Genomic DNA, 14,755 nt, shown 5'->3' with positions numbered 1-14,755 from the left:
CGAAAATTGCGCAATCTACCGCAAAATTCCCACCTTATTCTGGCACTGTTGCGAGTCTGAGATTTCTCCTCTGGGCCGTCGTCACACGGGCGTTTATTCCGTCAAATTTCCATTATGTGGCGCTATTGTTCCTATCGGCGCTATGATGCAATCTTTTGTCAAATACCGTCTCCTCCCGCTTCAAGTTGTTCACACCGTAGCGCTCTGTGCCGTCATTTTGAACGGGCACAGAAAAAACTCCTCCCCCCTTTTAAAAAATGTTTTTTCCGCTTTATTGCGTTATAACGACATTACATCGTTATAACCAAACGTTAGCCCAACCCCAAAAGAGCAGGATAGGTTGGCCAAGTTTTCCCGCCCTAGAAGCAGCTTGAACATTGGCTAAGATTGTTTTTCTTCCTAATTTGAACATCCATAAATATACTCTTGTTCTGAGAAAAGCCCCTGTCTGACGTGATCCCCATCACCGAAGACTCAACCATGGCTCCACCGAGTGAACTTGTAGTTCTGGTGGCCCAACTGGTTGTTTTGATGGTTCAGAGCGGAAGCAGATTATAGTGCGAAAATTGAGACCAGAGGAGAAATCTCAGACTCGCAACAGTGCCAGAATAAGGTGGGAATTTTGCGGTAGATTGCGCAATTTTCGCGCTAATTTTAAGCCCGTGTGACGACGGCCCTGGTCTCAATTTTCGCACTATAATCTGCTTCCGTGTGACCATCCGGCATCGATTTCTATCCCATAATGACGGAATTTTCCCTTTCTTATCTTGACCCGTTATCCCAGACGCCCTTTCGCGCTATCCTGCAGCGAGCTCCTTTTTTTTTAAAAAAAAAACGTCCTTATATCGCTATAACGTCATAATATTATAAAAATACAAAGCAATGAAAGAGTGTTCTTTCTATGCTGCTCGAGCAGCATAGACCGAAAAAGTCTTTCCGCTGCCCTTCGCCTCCGATGGAGGGATCGCAGGTGTGCATGGCACAGAGTGAACGTGCTCTGAACCATCAAAACAACCAGTTGGGCCACCAGAACTACAAGTTCACTCGGTGGAGCCATGGTTGAGTCTTCGGCGATGGGGATCACGTCAGACAGGGGCTTTTCTCAGAACAAGAGTATATTTATGGATGTTCAAATTAGGAAGAAAAACAATCTTAGCCAATGTTCAAGCTGCTTCCAGGGCGGGAAAACTTGGCCAACCTATCCTGCTCTTTTGGGGTTGGGCTAACGTTTGGTTATAACGATGTAATGTCGTTATAACGCAATAAAGCGGAAAAAAATTTTAAAAGGGGGGAGGAGTTTTTTCTGTGCCCGTTCAAAATGACGGCACAGAGCGCTACGGTGTGAACAACTTGAAGCGGGAGGAGACGGTATTTGACAAAAGATTGCATCATAGCGCCGATAGGAACAATAGCGCCACATAATGGAAATTTGACGGAATAAACGCCCGTGTGACGACGGCCCAAGTAAATAACATCTCATTAAATTCGGATTGCCAGTCTCCAGGTGGGGTAGGGATGCCAGACCCCTGCCCCCCACACCCCGCCCCCACTTACCTGGCCAGTGGGGGGGGCACACACCTTCCATGCTCACTCCTGTGCACAGCAGCTGACTGGATCGGGCCCGTTTTGGCTCGGATCGGGGCCTGTGTGCCCTCCACAGTGGCCCCAAATGCGCATGTTTCAGCCCAAGTCAGGCTCATTTGGGGCCCGTTTGGGGCCGCTGCGGAGTGTGGGAGCACTCCCGCGCTTCACAGTGGCTCAAAACAGGCCCAATCTGCACTAAAACGGGCCCAAAATAAGCCCGATTTGGGCTGAAACGGGCATATTTTGGGCCACTGTGGAGGGCAGCAGCACTCCACAGGACCCCAATCCAAGCTCCTGCGGAGTGTGGGCATGCTCCGAGGGGCCACGTGATGATGTCACTTTGCCCACACGCACCCCCCCCCCCAACAGCAGAGTTAAGTGCCCGGAGCCAGTCCCCCACTGGGAGGTTGAGAGGGCCTGGTAACCCTAAGGTGGGGCCTGGATATCTTCTGGCATTACAATTGATCTTCAGGCAACCAGGACTGGTTCCCCTGGAGGAAATGACAGCTTCAGAGGGTGGACTGTATGGCATTATACCTCACAGAGCTCCCTTCCCAAACCCCCACCCCCAGGCTCCACTCCCCAGATCTGCAGGAATTTCCCAACTCAAGAGTTCGCAACCCTGAATGAAGCCTCTATGAGAGGATACAGAAGGCATTATCCATCACATCCCATACATCCAATGGCTAGGAACGAACCAAGCCCTTGAACGGGATCGAAGCCCTCATATTGTTCCATTGTGCCAGAGAATTGGCCTTGGTTATAAGGATAAAATGGAAGGAGGCCTACATACTCGCCTGATCTTTTTGAAGGAAGGCTGGAGCAGAAATATTCTACACAATAATAATTTGTGACCTATATAGCATACCATTTGCATATTGCGGCTTACCAGGTGATCGGAAACTCAAAACAGGAGATCCGTCAAAACTTGTGTGGGCTGTATCAGCCTTTTTTGTGGCTTGCATGTTCAGTCAGAAGGCCTGCTTCAAATCTACCCCCCCCCCTCCCCGCTGTGTTCAAAAACTAACATAGTTCCTCCACTCCATCCGGAACATTTTGTTCCCCTTTGTATTTCCTGCCCACAGAAGTTCTTCAGCAGAGTTTGCTGGGGCAGCAAAAACCAGACCACCCCCACTCCCAAAGAAGCCATTAGTAGACCATGGACACTGTATCATTTCCCCCCCAAAAGAAGAAATCCACAATTGAAAGTAAAAGGTGGCATTTGTTACATACCATACCCCCAAGTGTTAGTTGCCCTGGGCAAAAGGATCACCAGTGGGCCCCCACATGTACATGCTCACTCATATTCCTACTCTACTACGCATGTGTGTGTGTGTGTGTGTGTGTGTGTGTGTGTGTGTGTGTGTGTGTGTGTGTGTGCAGGGGGTGGGGGCGGAGAATGGAGTACTACTGCTTTTTTAGCCCTGTCAGCAACTGCTGATGTCACAGATTGTCACCCTCCAGGTGGTGGCTGGAGATCTTCCAGAATGACAACTGATCTCCAGCCACAGAGAAGTTCCCCCGGAGAAAATGGCTGGACTCTATCACATTATATCCAATCCTCTCCTGGCTCCACCCTCAAAATCTCCAGAAATTTCCCAGCCCAGGGCTGGCAACTAAGAGCAGAACCACAAGTGACAAAAGGCACAGATTGGACACTTGTCTGCTTCCCTCAAGTTTTGATGGGAAATGTAGGCAGCTTGGCGGAATGTTGGACAAGTGACAGTTGAAAAGTCCATTGGACAGCAGTCGGAGAACCAAGCTGCGAGACCAGGATGCCTACATTTCCCATCAAAACTTGAGGGAAGCAGATAAGTGTCCAATCTGTGCCTTTTGTCACTTGTGGTTCTGCTCTAAGTTTCACTTCCAGCAGGAAATGAGAGTTTGCCCCAAAGTCCTCTATTTCCAGTGGGAAAGACTCCTGGGGAATGGGAAGTCACCACCATGTACCAGTTTCAGAAAGATTCTTTTAGACAGGGTTTTCCAATGTGGCACCCATGGGTGCCATGATACCTGTGGACACCTTTCCTGACCTCTGATAGCTGTTTTTAAGAAAGTTGGTGGGGCTGAGTGGAGAGGGGGCTTTTGTCCTGCAGGGTTTCTGATTGGCCACTGGAGATTTGATTGGCTGTGCAGATTTTTAAAAAGATTGCTTTGGAAGCAGACACCACACCACAACTCAATAATCTTGATTGTATGAATGAAAGTAAGCTTTGTGTATGCCAGAGAATATTTTAAAGCATGTTCATTTTAAAAGCATCCTGTTAAACAGAGCTTCTGCCTGAACTGCTGAGGAGTTATTATTACAGTTATGCATGATTTCACTCCCAGATTCTTTTGTGGTTGGCTCCACCACTTGTGGCAGCCATTTTGAGGTTGTGCTCACCATCCAGTGTCATAATTCCAAAGGTGCCCACAGGCTCAAAAAGTTTAGGGACCCTTGCTTTAAGCTTTGTAGATCAGAGCTTGTCAATGACAGCTGCTTGAATACACCAGTCACTGCATAGCTTCCTGTCTTACAGCAATTTCAGCAAGTGAGCCACAGGTTCACCCATCCTGGAAAAATAGTAATAATAACATTTGATTTATATACCGCCCTTCAGGACAACTTAACATCCACTCAGAGCAATTTACAAAGTATGTTATTATCCCCACAACAATCACCCTGTGAGGTGGGTGGGGCTGAGAGAGCTCCGGAGAGCTGTGACTGACCCAAGGTCACCCAGCTGGCTTCAGGCGGAGGAGTGGGGAATCAGATCCCGTTCTCCAGATTAGAGTCCTGCCGCTCTTAACCACTACACCCAACTGGCTTTCAGTTTGGTGTAGTGGTTAAGAGTTTAGGTCTGAACTAGAGGTTACATCTCATAGGTGAGTGCCATGAGAGACTTGCAGTCAGGTGGCTGCTGCTCCTCTCCCCCCTCTCCCCGTGCCATTGTCCTGATCCTAACCATGCTTCAGAATTCATTTCTTGTAGGAATCTCAGCTGCCATCTGATTTCAAGTCCCCCATCGCACTCGCATGTCAAATGTCATGTCTAGTTTAATCAGAGAACACCGCTCCCAGTGCTTGAAATGGTGTGTTGTTATTGTGACGGCCATCTGATTATCATTAAACAATTTTCATAGGGTTTTCCCAGAACATTTTTCCACACAACAGCCTTATGTGGTTAGGTCAGATTACTACATGCTCAGAGCTGCTCTCTCCTTACCCATTTGTACATTTCCAGGACTGTTACCCCCCCCCCCCCCCAATATTCAATACAAGGCTTATGTTTCAGGACTAGCCCTTGCCACACCACTGTTAAGGTTGGCTTTGATAGTTTCTAAGTATGTCCTACAAGGAAGTCCAAGGGTGCTACACAGAGGCAGGGAATGGCAAACCACCTGTATTTGTCTCTTGCCTTGAAAACCCAATGGAGTCACCATAAGTTGACTGTGACTTGACAGCATTTTCTACCACCAAGTATGTCTACAAGGAGAGCACTGATCCAAGAAAGACAGCCGTGCAAAGTCTTCTGTATTTTGCCAAAGAATTGGCTTGCTGAGGTGTTCAGGCTCCTGGAAAGTTTTGCCTTGTTTAAATCTGAAGCAAAAGGAAATTGCCCCAAGGTCAGCAAACTTTATACTACTGGGCACATGCAGTAACTCACTCCCGGGTGTGGAAGGCAGAAGGAACAGGGAGAGTCACTCACAGGTACACACTTGAATTAGAAGAAAGGGTGCGCCTGGTACACAGGGTGTGAGAAAGAACAAATGAGGTTGATCTTCACACGTCCTGTGTCATTCCAGATACTACTACAACTACTACTACTACTACTACTACTACTACTACTAGTAGTAGTAGTAGTAGTAGAAGAAGAAGAAGAAGAAGAAGAAGAAGAAGAAGAAGAAGAAGAAGAAGAACAACAACAACAACAACAACAACAACAACAACAACAGGTGGGACAGGAGATGGTAACATTTCTGATTAGCTAAAAGGCATAGAAACTGCATTCCTGGATCACACGTAGATCTATCTAGTACATCCTGTTTCCAGTGGTAATGATGATACCTTTGGGAATCTCAGAAGCAGGCTCATGAATGCAACAGCCCTCCTCCCTTGCATCTGGTACTGAGACATAGCCTGCCTTGGGACATGGGAGTTCTGGTTTGCTAACAGCTAGCAATAAACTTCTCCAAGGACTCTCCCCTTCTAAAGCCATCTGAACCAGAGGACGTGGCCATGGCACTGTGTGAAGTAAGACTCTCTTGCATCTATCCTGCATCTACTGTCCATCAGTCTCACAACTACAAGTTGAATTTATTTAATTTTTTTGCATCACAAGGCTTTCAGTCTACAGCCCTATAGCATAATTTTTAAAAGAAAAATCTCTATTACAATATACAGCCAACCACAATCAAAACCCCGTCCAATCCCATAAATGCCTCAACCCAGCTATGGGAAGAAGTATGATTTAAAAAAATCACAACAGAACTGCATCTGATCAGGAAGAGACAATTAAGCCGGACTTGCTATTTTGTATGTGAAAGAAATCGCAAAATTCTGTACCCAAAGGACCCTAGATTTTGTGCTCTGAATCATTACTACTTTGATTTGTTCCAGAAGTGAGTCTCAGGGCAAAACTAGATATGACAGCATCCTCATGGCCATCACATAAGCTTACCATTTGCCTGCTTATAGTGGGAAAATTCCCAGAGGGTCTTCCCTTTCCCACTGGAAACTCTATGGTTTTACCATAGAGTTGTGGTAATTCCTGCAGCTACCCATTGTCACTTCTGAGTTGTACCCAGAAGTGACATAGTATGTCACCAATGTCAAGTGTGTGTGATTCTGGGGAAATCTTTGGGACACAAATCTGAAAGTATCAGTAGTAAAATGGGTTCAACAAGCACTTTGACCCTGTTTTGAGAATATGTTCAATCTCTTAGGGTGTTGTGGGAGGAAGAATCAACTAGCATCTAATGTGTTTGTGTGGCCATGCATACACATAGCTTCAAAAATCAGCACACTGAACAGGATCTCCAAGAGCAGGCTGGGAAACATTTCTGCCAGAGACCTTGAAGAGCTGTTTCCTCCCCTTCTACTCCCACCCCCCTTTGGAGCACATGACTTGCATGCAGAAAATCCCTGCTGCAATTGCTGCAATTCCTGCAGCTTCTGGTTAAGTATATCAGACCGCAGATGTTAGGAAGATCTTGGTTGTTATACTGCCTTGGAGAGCAGCTGCCAGTCAGAGTAGACAACACAGGGCACTAGTAGTGACCTGGTTGAATATAATTTATTATACCAGTGACCTGGCTGAGTATAATTTATTTCCGTCTGTTCTTTTTTTAATTGTTGTATTCAGTTTAAGGACTGTAGGCAGAGATGAGACTTCAGTCATGTGGAAAGTGTGGGAGGGGCAGCGCTCTTTGATATGAGAATTAAAGCACTGTATACAAGAAATGTGTCCTTATTTTCATCTGCAAACATAATAGTGGTCTTGCTCGATGAGACGGTGTTTCCAGTCTAGTCTGGTTTCCTGTTTCTAGGTTAACCCTTGGGAAGCCCTCAACGGGGTATGAAGCCTGTTATTGTTTGTTCCCAACACCGACTTTTCCAAGGTACACCACACCTGAACTTGGAGGTTCCATTTATCTCTTCTGGCTAACAGCTGTCAGTAGATTATTCATGATGGATACAAAAGAAACGGAGCCCTGGCACTCTGATTAATTTTTTTCCACTGCAGAGTTTCTGGAAAAGGGATGGATTTCTGCAATCATAGGCAATTTCTGTGTACAAGCCTTCCCTTGTTGATTCCACCTATTTCTTGTTGTTCACCTCCGCTGTAAACTTCCTGCCTTTTAGGATTTATATCAAAACAGGAAACAGATCAGGGTAATTAGTGGGATGGCCTCGCCAGCAGACAGAAACAGAGATAAGAGCCATCTGCTGCGGCCTTCCAAACAAGACAAGTTTTGCTCCAACACTTCAATCCTGTTTCCAGTTCCAGGGCTCAGACGTGCAAACAGGGGAAATATTCACAGACAGTGCCTTTGATGCTTTTTTGAAGGCAAGGCCAGGCTAAAAATTACGTACTCTCAAGTGTTACACTAGTAGAAACAGAGGAAGACTTACCACCTCTATTCACACACGCCATGGATTAATGCCTAGCCATCATAGTCCCCACCAGTGTGAGGAAATTGAAGATAACTTGGAACTCATGCCTGAGTCAGACAGTATGAGAACTTCAGCCAAGCTACAAGTGACACCTGACCCAGGTTGGACACTTGTCAGCTTCCCTCAAGTTTTGATGGGAAATGTAGGCAGCTTGGCGGAATGTTGGACAAGTGATAGTTGAAAAGTTCGTTGGACAGCAGTCGGAGAGCCAAGCTGCAAGACCAGGACGCCTACATTTCCCATCAAAACTTGAGGGAAGCTGACAAGTGTCCAACCTGTGTCAGGCATCCCTTGTAGCTTGGCTCACGTGTAATCTGAAACATGTGAGTTAAGAACTTAAAAAGAACCCTGCTGGATCAGACTCGTGGTCCATCTAGTCTAGCAACCTGTGTCACACAAGGGGCCAAACAGTTGCCTCAGAGGGCTAAAAAAAATCACACCATAGAGACGAAGGCCTGTCCCTGATACTGCCTCCTAGCACTGGTATTCAGCAGTTTGCACCTCTGCATAGGGAGGTTTCGTTTAGTTACCATGGCTAGTAGCTACTGATGGACTTCTCTTCCATTAATCTCGTCCCCTTTTAAAGCCATCTATATGCATGTCGCTATCATCACTGCATCCTCTAGCAGTGTATCCCATAATGTGACTACTTGTTGAGTAAAGTTGCTCATCAACATGTGTATACACACACACACACACACCCCAGTTCTAGTATTTTTATTTCTTACATTTCTAGATCGCCCTCCCCGTCAGACGGGCTCAGGCAGTGTAACAACACACAATTTATAACATACAGTTTAAAACAATAAAAACATTATAAATAAACATTTAAAAACATTATCCATGTGCAATAAAACTTCTCAGATGGCGAATATAGGTATGTGTCACACTTTATGAGCTCCTGCAGGAGTGGTGAACGGTCTTCAGTGGTATGGCCAGCAAGAGGACAGCCTAGCCCCCACCAAATGCCTGGCAGAACATCTCCATCTTGCAGGCCCGGTGGAAAGATAACAAATCTCGCCAGGCCCTAGTCTCCTCAGACAGCGAGTTCCACCAGGTCGGAGCCAGGACTGAAATGGCCCTGGCTCTGGTAGAGGCCAGACGGACCTCCGTGGGGCCAGGGACCATCAGCAACTGCTTATTCGTTGATCGAAGCGACCTTCGGGGAACATATGGGGAGAGGTGGTCCCGAAGGTATGCTGGATCCAGTCCACATAGGGCTTTATAGGTCAACACCAGAACCTTGAACCGGACCCGGTACTCAACTGGTAACTCGTGCAGCTGATGGAGGATGGGTGTTATATGTGCCATGATTGGAGCTCTGGCAACCACTCGTGCAGCTGCATTCTGAACCAGCTGCAGTTTCCAGATCAAGCCCAAGGGAAGCCCCACGTAGAGTGAGTTACAGTAGTCTAATCTGGAGGTGGCCATTGTCTGGATCACTGTCGTAAGGTCATGGGTCGACAAGTAAGGGACAAGTTGCCGAACCTGTCTTAGGTAGAAAAATGAGGATCGAACAACCGCTGCGACCTGTGCCTCCATAGATAGGGAAGCATCCAGGACCACCCCCAGGCATCCAACTCTCAACACCAGGGTAAGCAGCGCTCCATCGAGAGCAGGGAGCTGGAGTCCCACACCCATGGACCCCAGACTCACATGCAGGACCTCCATTTTCATGAGATTCAATCTCAGCCCTGCTTCAACCATCCAGTCTCAGCTTCGAAGGCACGTTCCAGGACATCTGGGGCAGAGTCAGGCTGGCCGTCCATCCAGAGAGAAAAAATTCTCTCTATCCACTCTTGCTATCCCATGCATAATTTTATAAACCTCTACCATGTCTCCCCTTACTCATCTCTTTTCTAAACAGAAAAGTCCCAGCCTCTTCAGCCTTTACTCATAGGAGAGGTGCTCAAATCCTTTAATTGTCTGGGTTGCCCTCTTTTTCCATCTGTGCAACATACATATTCGCTTGCACACTTTGCATGCACAGGCACCCAGAGTGGTGCGATGACATCACTTCCTGGAAATGACATTGTCGCACAGAAGCCAGTGCTCCTGTGCTATGCAGCAGGCTGATTTGGGCCCCATTTGGGGTCCATTCCTGCTGCGAAGCACAGTAGAGCTCCCAGGGTGGCGCGATGATGTCATTCCCAGGAGTGTCATCATCACACCACCCCAGGAGTGCACCTGGGAGGCCTATTCCCCCAGCTCTGCCCCCCCCATCAGCCCAGTGAGTGGTGGCAGGGGTAAGAGGTTGGGAGTGGAGACCTGAGATCCCTACTGCAACATCAAGTTTGAGATATTGTGACCAGAACTGCACACAGTATTCCAAATGAGGCTGCACCAGGAGTCATTTTGTAGAAAAAGAGCTGGAGGAACTTATTAGCATAACTCATTAGCACAACTCATTAGCATATGCCACGCCCCTTGACATCACCAGAAGTGTGTCATTATCATAACTGATCTGCATATGACACACCCCCTGACATCACCTATCCTGGCTGTTTTGGACCCAATCCTGGCCATTCAGGGCCAAAATTGAGCCCAAAATGGCAAAAAAGGGCTGAAAATGGCTGAAAAGGGGCCCAAAATAGTCAGGATCAGGCCGCTGCTGAGCAGAAGAGTGATCCAGCACCCGTCAGAGGCCCGATCTGGGCCATTTGGGCCCCAATCCAGGCTGAAACAGGCCCCAAATGGACGAGTCAGGTGGGCGGGGCCACCTGACATGTGACCTCTTTGGGGAACTACCGGAACTGTGTTCCTGCGAGTTCCCCCTCGAAATGAGCCCTGGGCTGCACCATAGATCTATACAGCAGCATTATCATATTGGTTGTTTTATTTTTCAGCCCCTTTCCTAATCATCCCCAGCCTGGAGTTGGCCTTTTTTGTTAGCATGCCCCACCCCTACCATTACATATTTCTGGGTTCTTCTCCCACTGCACAAGAATATTATGGACTGGCACTTACTCATATCTGTACATGCCCACAAACTGTATTCCTCAATTATAACATTTACAGCAATTATAAAACACAACTTTAAAAACACCATAAAACAAGTCAATAAAACTTAATAACTGTCAAAGATAAACATCTGAACTATATCCCACGGCAATAAAATAATTAGATTATTCGAACAGTGCTGCAGCTTCAAATTTCTAAGTGGAATGGAAAGGTTCTGACAATCAGCTCGGGTGTGGCCATATGATTGAAAAGCAAAGAAAACATTTGTTCTTTCGGCTGAAAAACAAAATTGTCCTGTACTCTGTTCTCCGAACAGTTCAAAAATGAACTTCATCAGCTACGGGATGTAAAATAGCAGCCTGTGCATTGGGTGTTTCCTGTGCATGCTACGTACTAGATATATCCTTTCCATGCTCAGAGATTTATTTAGGAACCCAGATGCGGGGTGTGGAACACTTTAGAAACTCACTAGCAACATTTTATAAATGAATCCCCCAAAGGCAAAATTTACCAACAAGATTCTAGAAAATGGTAAATGGGGATCATTGGATTGCAAGAAGTGTAAAATCTATGACATTCTGCCATTCTGAGCCAGGACACTGATCCATTCCAGGACAGTGTTGTCTGCTCTGATTATCAGAAGGAAGAGGAAGGTCTTCTCCAACCCCTGGAGATCGGTCAAGTTAGAGCCACTTAGGGTTTCCAACCTCCAGGTGGGGCCTGAAAAGTCTCCTGGAATTACAACTGATCTCCAGGCGACAGGGGTCAGTTCCCCTGGAGAAAAATGTGGAGGGTGGAGGGTGGGACCCTATAGCATTTACCCTGCTGAGGCCTTTCTGCTCCCCAAACTCAGCCCCTCCGGCTCCACCCACCCAACCTCCAGGTATGTCCCAAACTGCAGCTGGCAGCTCTAGAGCCACCAGGAATTGAATCTGGCACCCTTTGCATGCAAAATGGGGACTCTGCCAGTGAGCCATATTGAAGGCTGCAGAATGAAATCATTATGCCCAGACTCCTTGCTTGGGCAGGCTCTGCTTGAGTCAAAGGGGAGGCCACCCCAAGTTGCCAACTCTGGGTTGAGAAATTCCTAGAGATGTTGGGGGTAGAGCCTGGAAAGGGCAGGTTTTCGGGAGGGGAGGGAGCTATAAAGCCATAGGAATCCTCCCTCCAAAGACGCCATTTTCTTCGGGGGAACTCATCTCTGTCATTTGGAAATCAGTTGTCATTCAAGGAGATGTCCAGACCTCACCTGGAGGTTGGCAACCTTATGAATGGGATAAAAGGACTGAGTAGAGAAAATGGCAACAGCCCTTTGGCAATCACCCCATCTGTGATCATTTCATTTCAGCCGTGGTGTGGACTGATAAGAAACCTGGAATCATGTTTTCTCCCTCTCTCGATCCCTCCTCTGCCTCCTATCAGAGCAGCGTCACAAGACTAGGCTGAGCTGGGACGGGCGAGAGGCATTCTGCACGTAGGCCTTGAAGAAAACAGGAGAGAGGCGGAGGCCGCCGGGGCCTCTCTAGCCCTTGCAGGTCCCAGACGGCTGTGCGGCTTTCTCCATCTGGCTCACGCTGCCTTGGTCCAGTCGCCCCATCCTAGAAGGAGAAAGCCGTGCTGAGATGTAAGCACCAAGGCTCGTATACCCCATTCATTAAGCGACTACATTGAAACATGATCCTCAGAAAAACAAGACTTTGTTATCTGCATCAATCAAGTGAATTAAGTACATTTGCATGTCCGGTTTCTTATTTTGCCCCATTGACTTTGCAAAGGTGACTCTTTACATACATTTCACTATTCCTACTCAGCATGTAGGGCAATGAAAAATTTACTTTCAGGCATCAGAGGGTTTTTTTGCTGGCATTCATTTCACATATTCAAGCATACTTCCACAGTCATAAAGGCTAGAAACTTGATTTTTAAAAATGAAGGCTGATATTCACAAGTGATTCTGTGCCCCTATGCACCATGTGTTGGGGCCTGGAGCCGACCTCCAGACTACAAGGATCAGTTCCCCTGGAGAAAATAGCTGCTTTGGAGGGTGAAGCCCTTTTCTTTAACTTCTAGAAGTGAAAGGCTTGGTAGCATTAGAAAGCCAGAAGCACTCTGCATATGCTTTGAGGCACTCGATGCTTGTGGTCTACACTGCAGCCAAAACCTGGTCGTGAAATTGAGTTTCAGGATAGAGCTCAGATTATGTCCTTGCTCGCACCAGTCGGAAGAAATCCAGCCAGCTTAAGCGGTCCCAAGAATTCTAGCCTCTAGGTATTCTTGGAAAGAGTTCGTAGTCTCTGTAAGGCTGCCAGTGGAAAATTCCATGCAAAGCTCTGCTACCCCATCACTCCCCGGCCCTATACACACCTACCTTGAGCCTTCTTCCCACCTCCCTGCTTTGTTTATGAGCACAGACTACTCCAAATAGAAAATCTGTCCTCTTGTGTCCCCCCTGTGCAGGCATGCTGGAGACAACAGGAGAAAACCAACACAAGGTGTCCTGTTTGATTTCCACGAAACGTTGAAGGAGAATGCTTTGGAGAAGTTGTCACGGAGAGGAGCAAGAACAGTACCTCACATGGAAAGATGACGATCCAAAAGATACCCCCAGGCCAGGACACCAGAGTCCTTTCTTAACTTTGCAGTGTGCTTTTAAAAGAGCAGGTTATACAAGCTGACACTTGAAAAATGGGTTTTAGTGTTTCATGCACCTGCCAGAGGGAATAGAATGCAATTCTTGTCTCATATTAAGAACAACCAAGCAGAAGATCAGTTTATTGTGGTTGGCAGACTCCACTGGGACATTGTTCTTAGTTCATACCTTTTCCAGATTGCAGGTAGGGAGGGGTTACATGATTAAAAGTTCCAGCTGCTTGTGTACATAGATCTGGTATGTCAGAGAGAAGGCTGTTAACCTAACCTGCCTGAAAAACTAGCTTTATCTTTGCAGGGAATTGTGTTAGATTCCTTGCAAAGGAATTGTGTTAGAGAGCCAGTTTGGTGTAGTGGTTAAGTGCAGGACTCTAATCTGGAGAACCGGGTTTGATTCCTCACTCCTCCACTTGAAGCCAGCTGGGTGACCTTGGCTCAGTCACAGCTTCTAGGAGCTCTCTTAGCCCACAGGCTGTTTTGTTTTGCGGGGATAATAATGACATACTTTGTAAACTGCTCTGAGTAGGTGTTAAGTCATCCAGAAGGGCGGTATATAAATCAAATGTTATTGTTGTTGTTATAATAGATGGTGAAGCATTCAAACCCTGAAAATTCCTCCCACTCTGGTTTAAAATGATACTATATGGGGTAGATTTTGCCACGAGATTCTGGGGATGTTTATAAACTGCTCCCCCCAAGGCATTCTTTTTTATGAAACCTGAATTCTGCTAGTAGATTATCTTTGTTCACCACAACTAATGTGGGATTCATCACCTTCATTGGGCAGCCCTCTCAGTAGCTGCTTAGCAAATGAGGGCAGTGCCCTGGAACAAGCCAGGGTTAAACCAGGGTGTCTGCATTTGTACATTACATGAAACCATGCTTTGAGATCATGGGCCGTTTCCAGACGGCTTACCTGCAGCCGCTCCATGCCGCAACGTCGCGGATCGTGCCGGGGAAAACGCGAAATATCGCGTTTTCTCGCGCGAGTTTTGCGCGACGTCGCGCAAAACTCGCACGAGAAAACGCGATATTTCGCGTTTTCCCCCGGCACAATCCGCGACGTTGCGGCATGGAGCGGCTGCAGGTAAGCCGTCTGGAAACGGCCCTGGTTTGATGGGCCCTGTCAGTTGTGGTTAGTGAAGCAACCCACATTGGGATGCTCACACTTACAGTTAGTTTAATCAAACCAGAAAGATAGCATGTCCTAGTGATTAGAGTACTGGACTAAGACTGGGGAAACTCCACATCAAATCTCCATTCTAGCATGGAGGCTCCCTGTGTGACCCTGGCCTAATTATTCTCTCTCAACCTAACCTGCCTCATGGAAGTGGAAGGATCCTGCAGCTGGTTAGGCCCACTACGTGTTCCCTGGACCCCTGCCCGTTGTGGCTGGTGAAAG

The sequence above is a fragment of the Eublepharis macularius genome, chromosome 1 (genome assembly GCF_028583425.1).
Source record: "Eublepharis macularius isolate TG4126 chromosome 1, MPM_Emac_v1.0, whole genome shotgun sequence".
In the NCBI taxonomy this organism is placed as follows: Eukaryota; Metazoa; Chordata; class Lepidosauria; order Squamata; family Eublepharidae; genus Eublepharis; species Eublepharis macularius.
The sequence above is the reverse complement of the archived record's forward strand: the minus strand, read 5'-3'. Positions refer to the sequence as shown.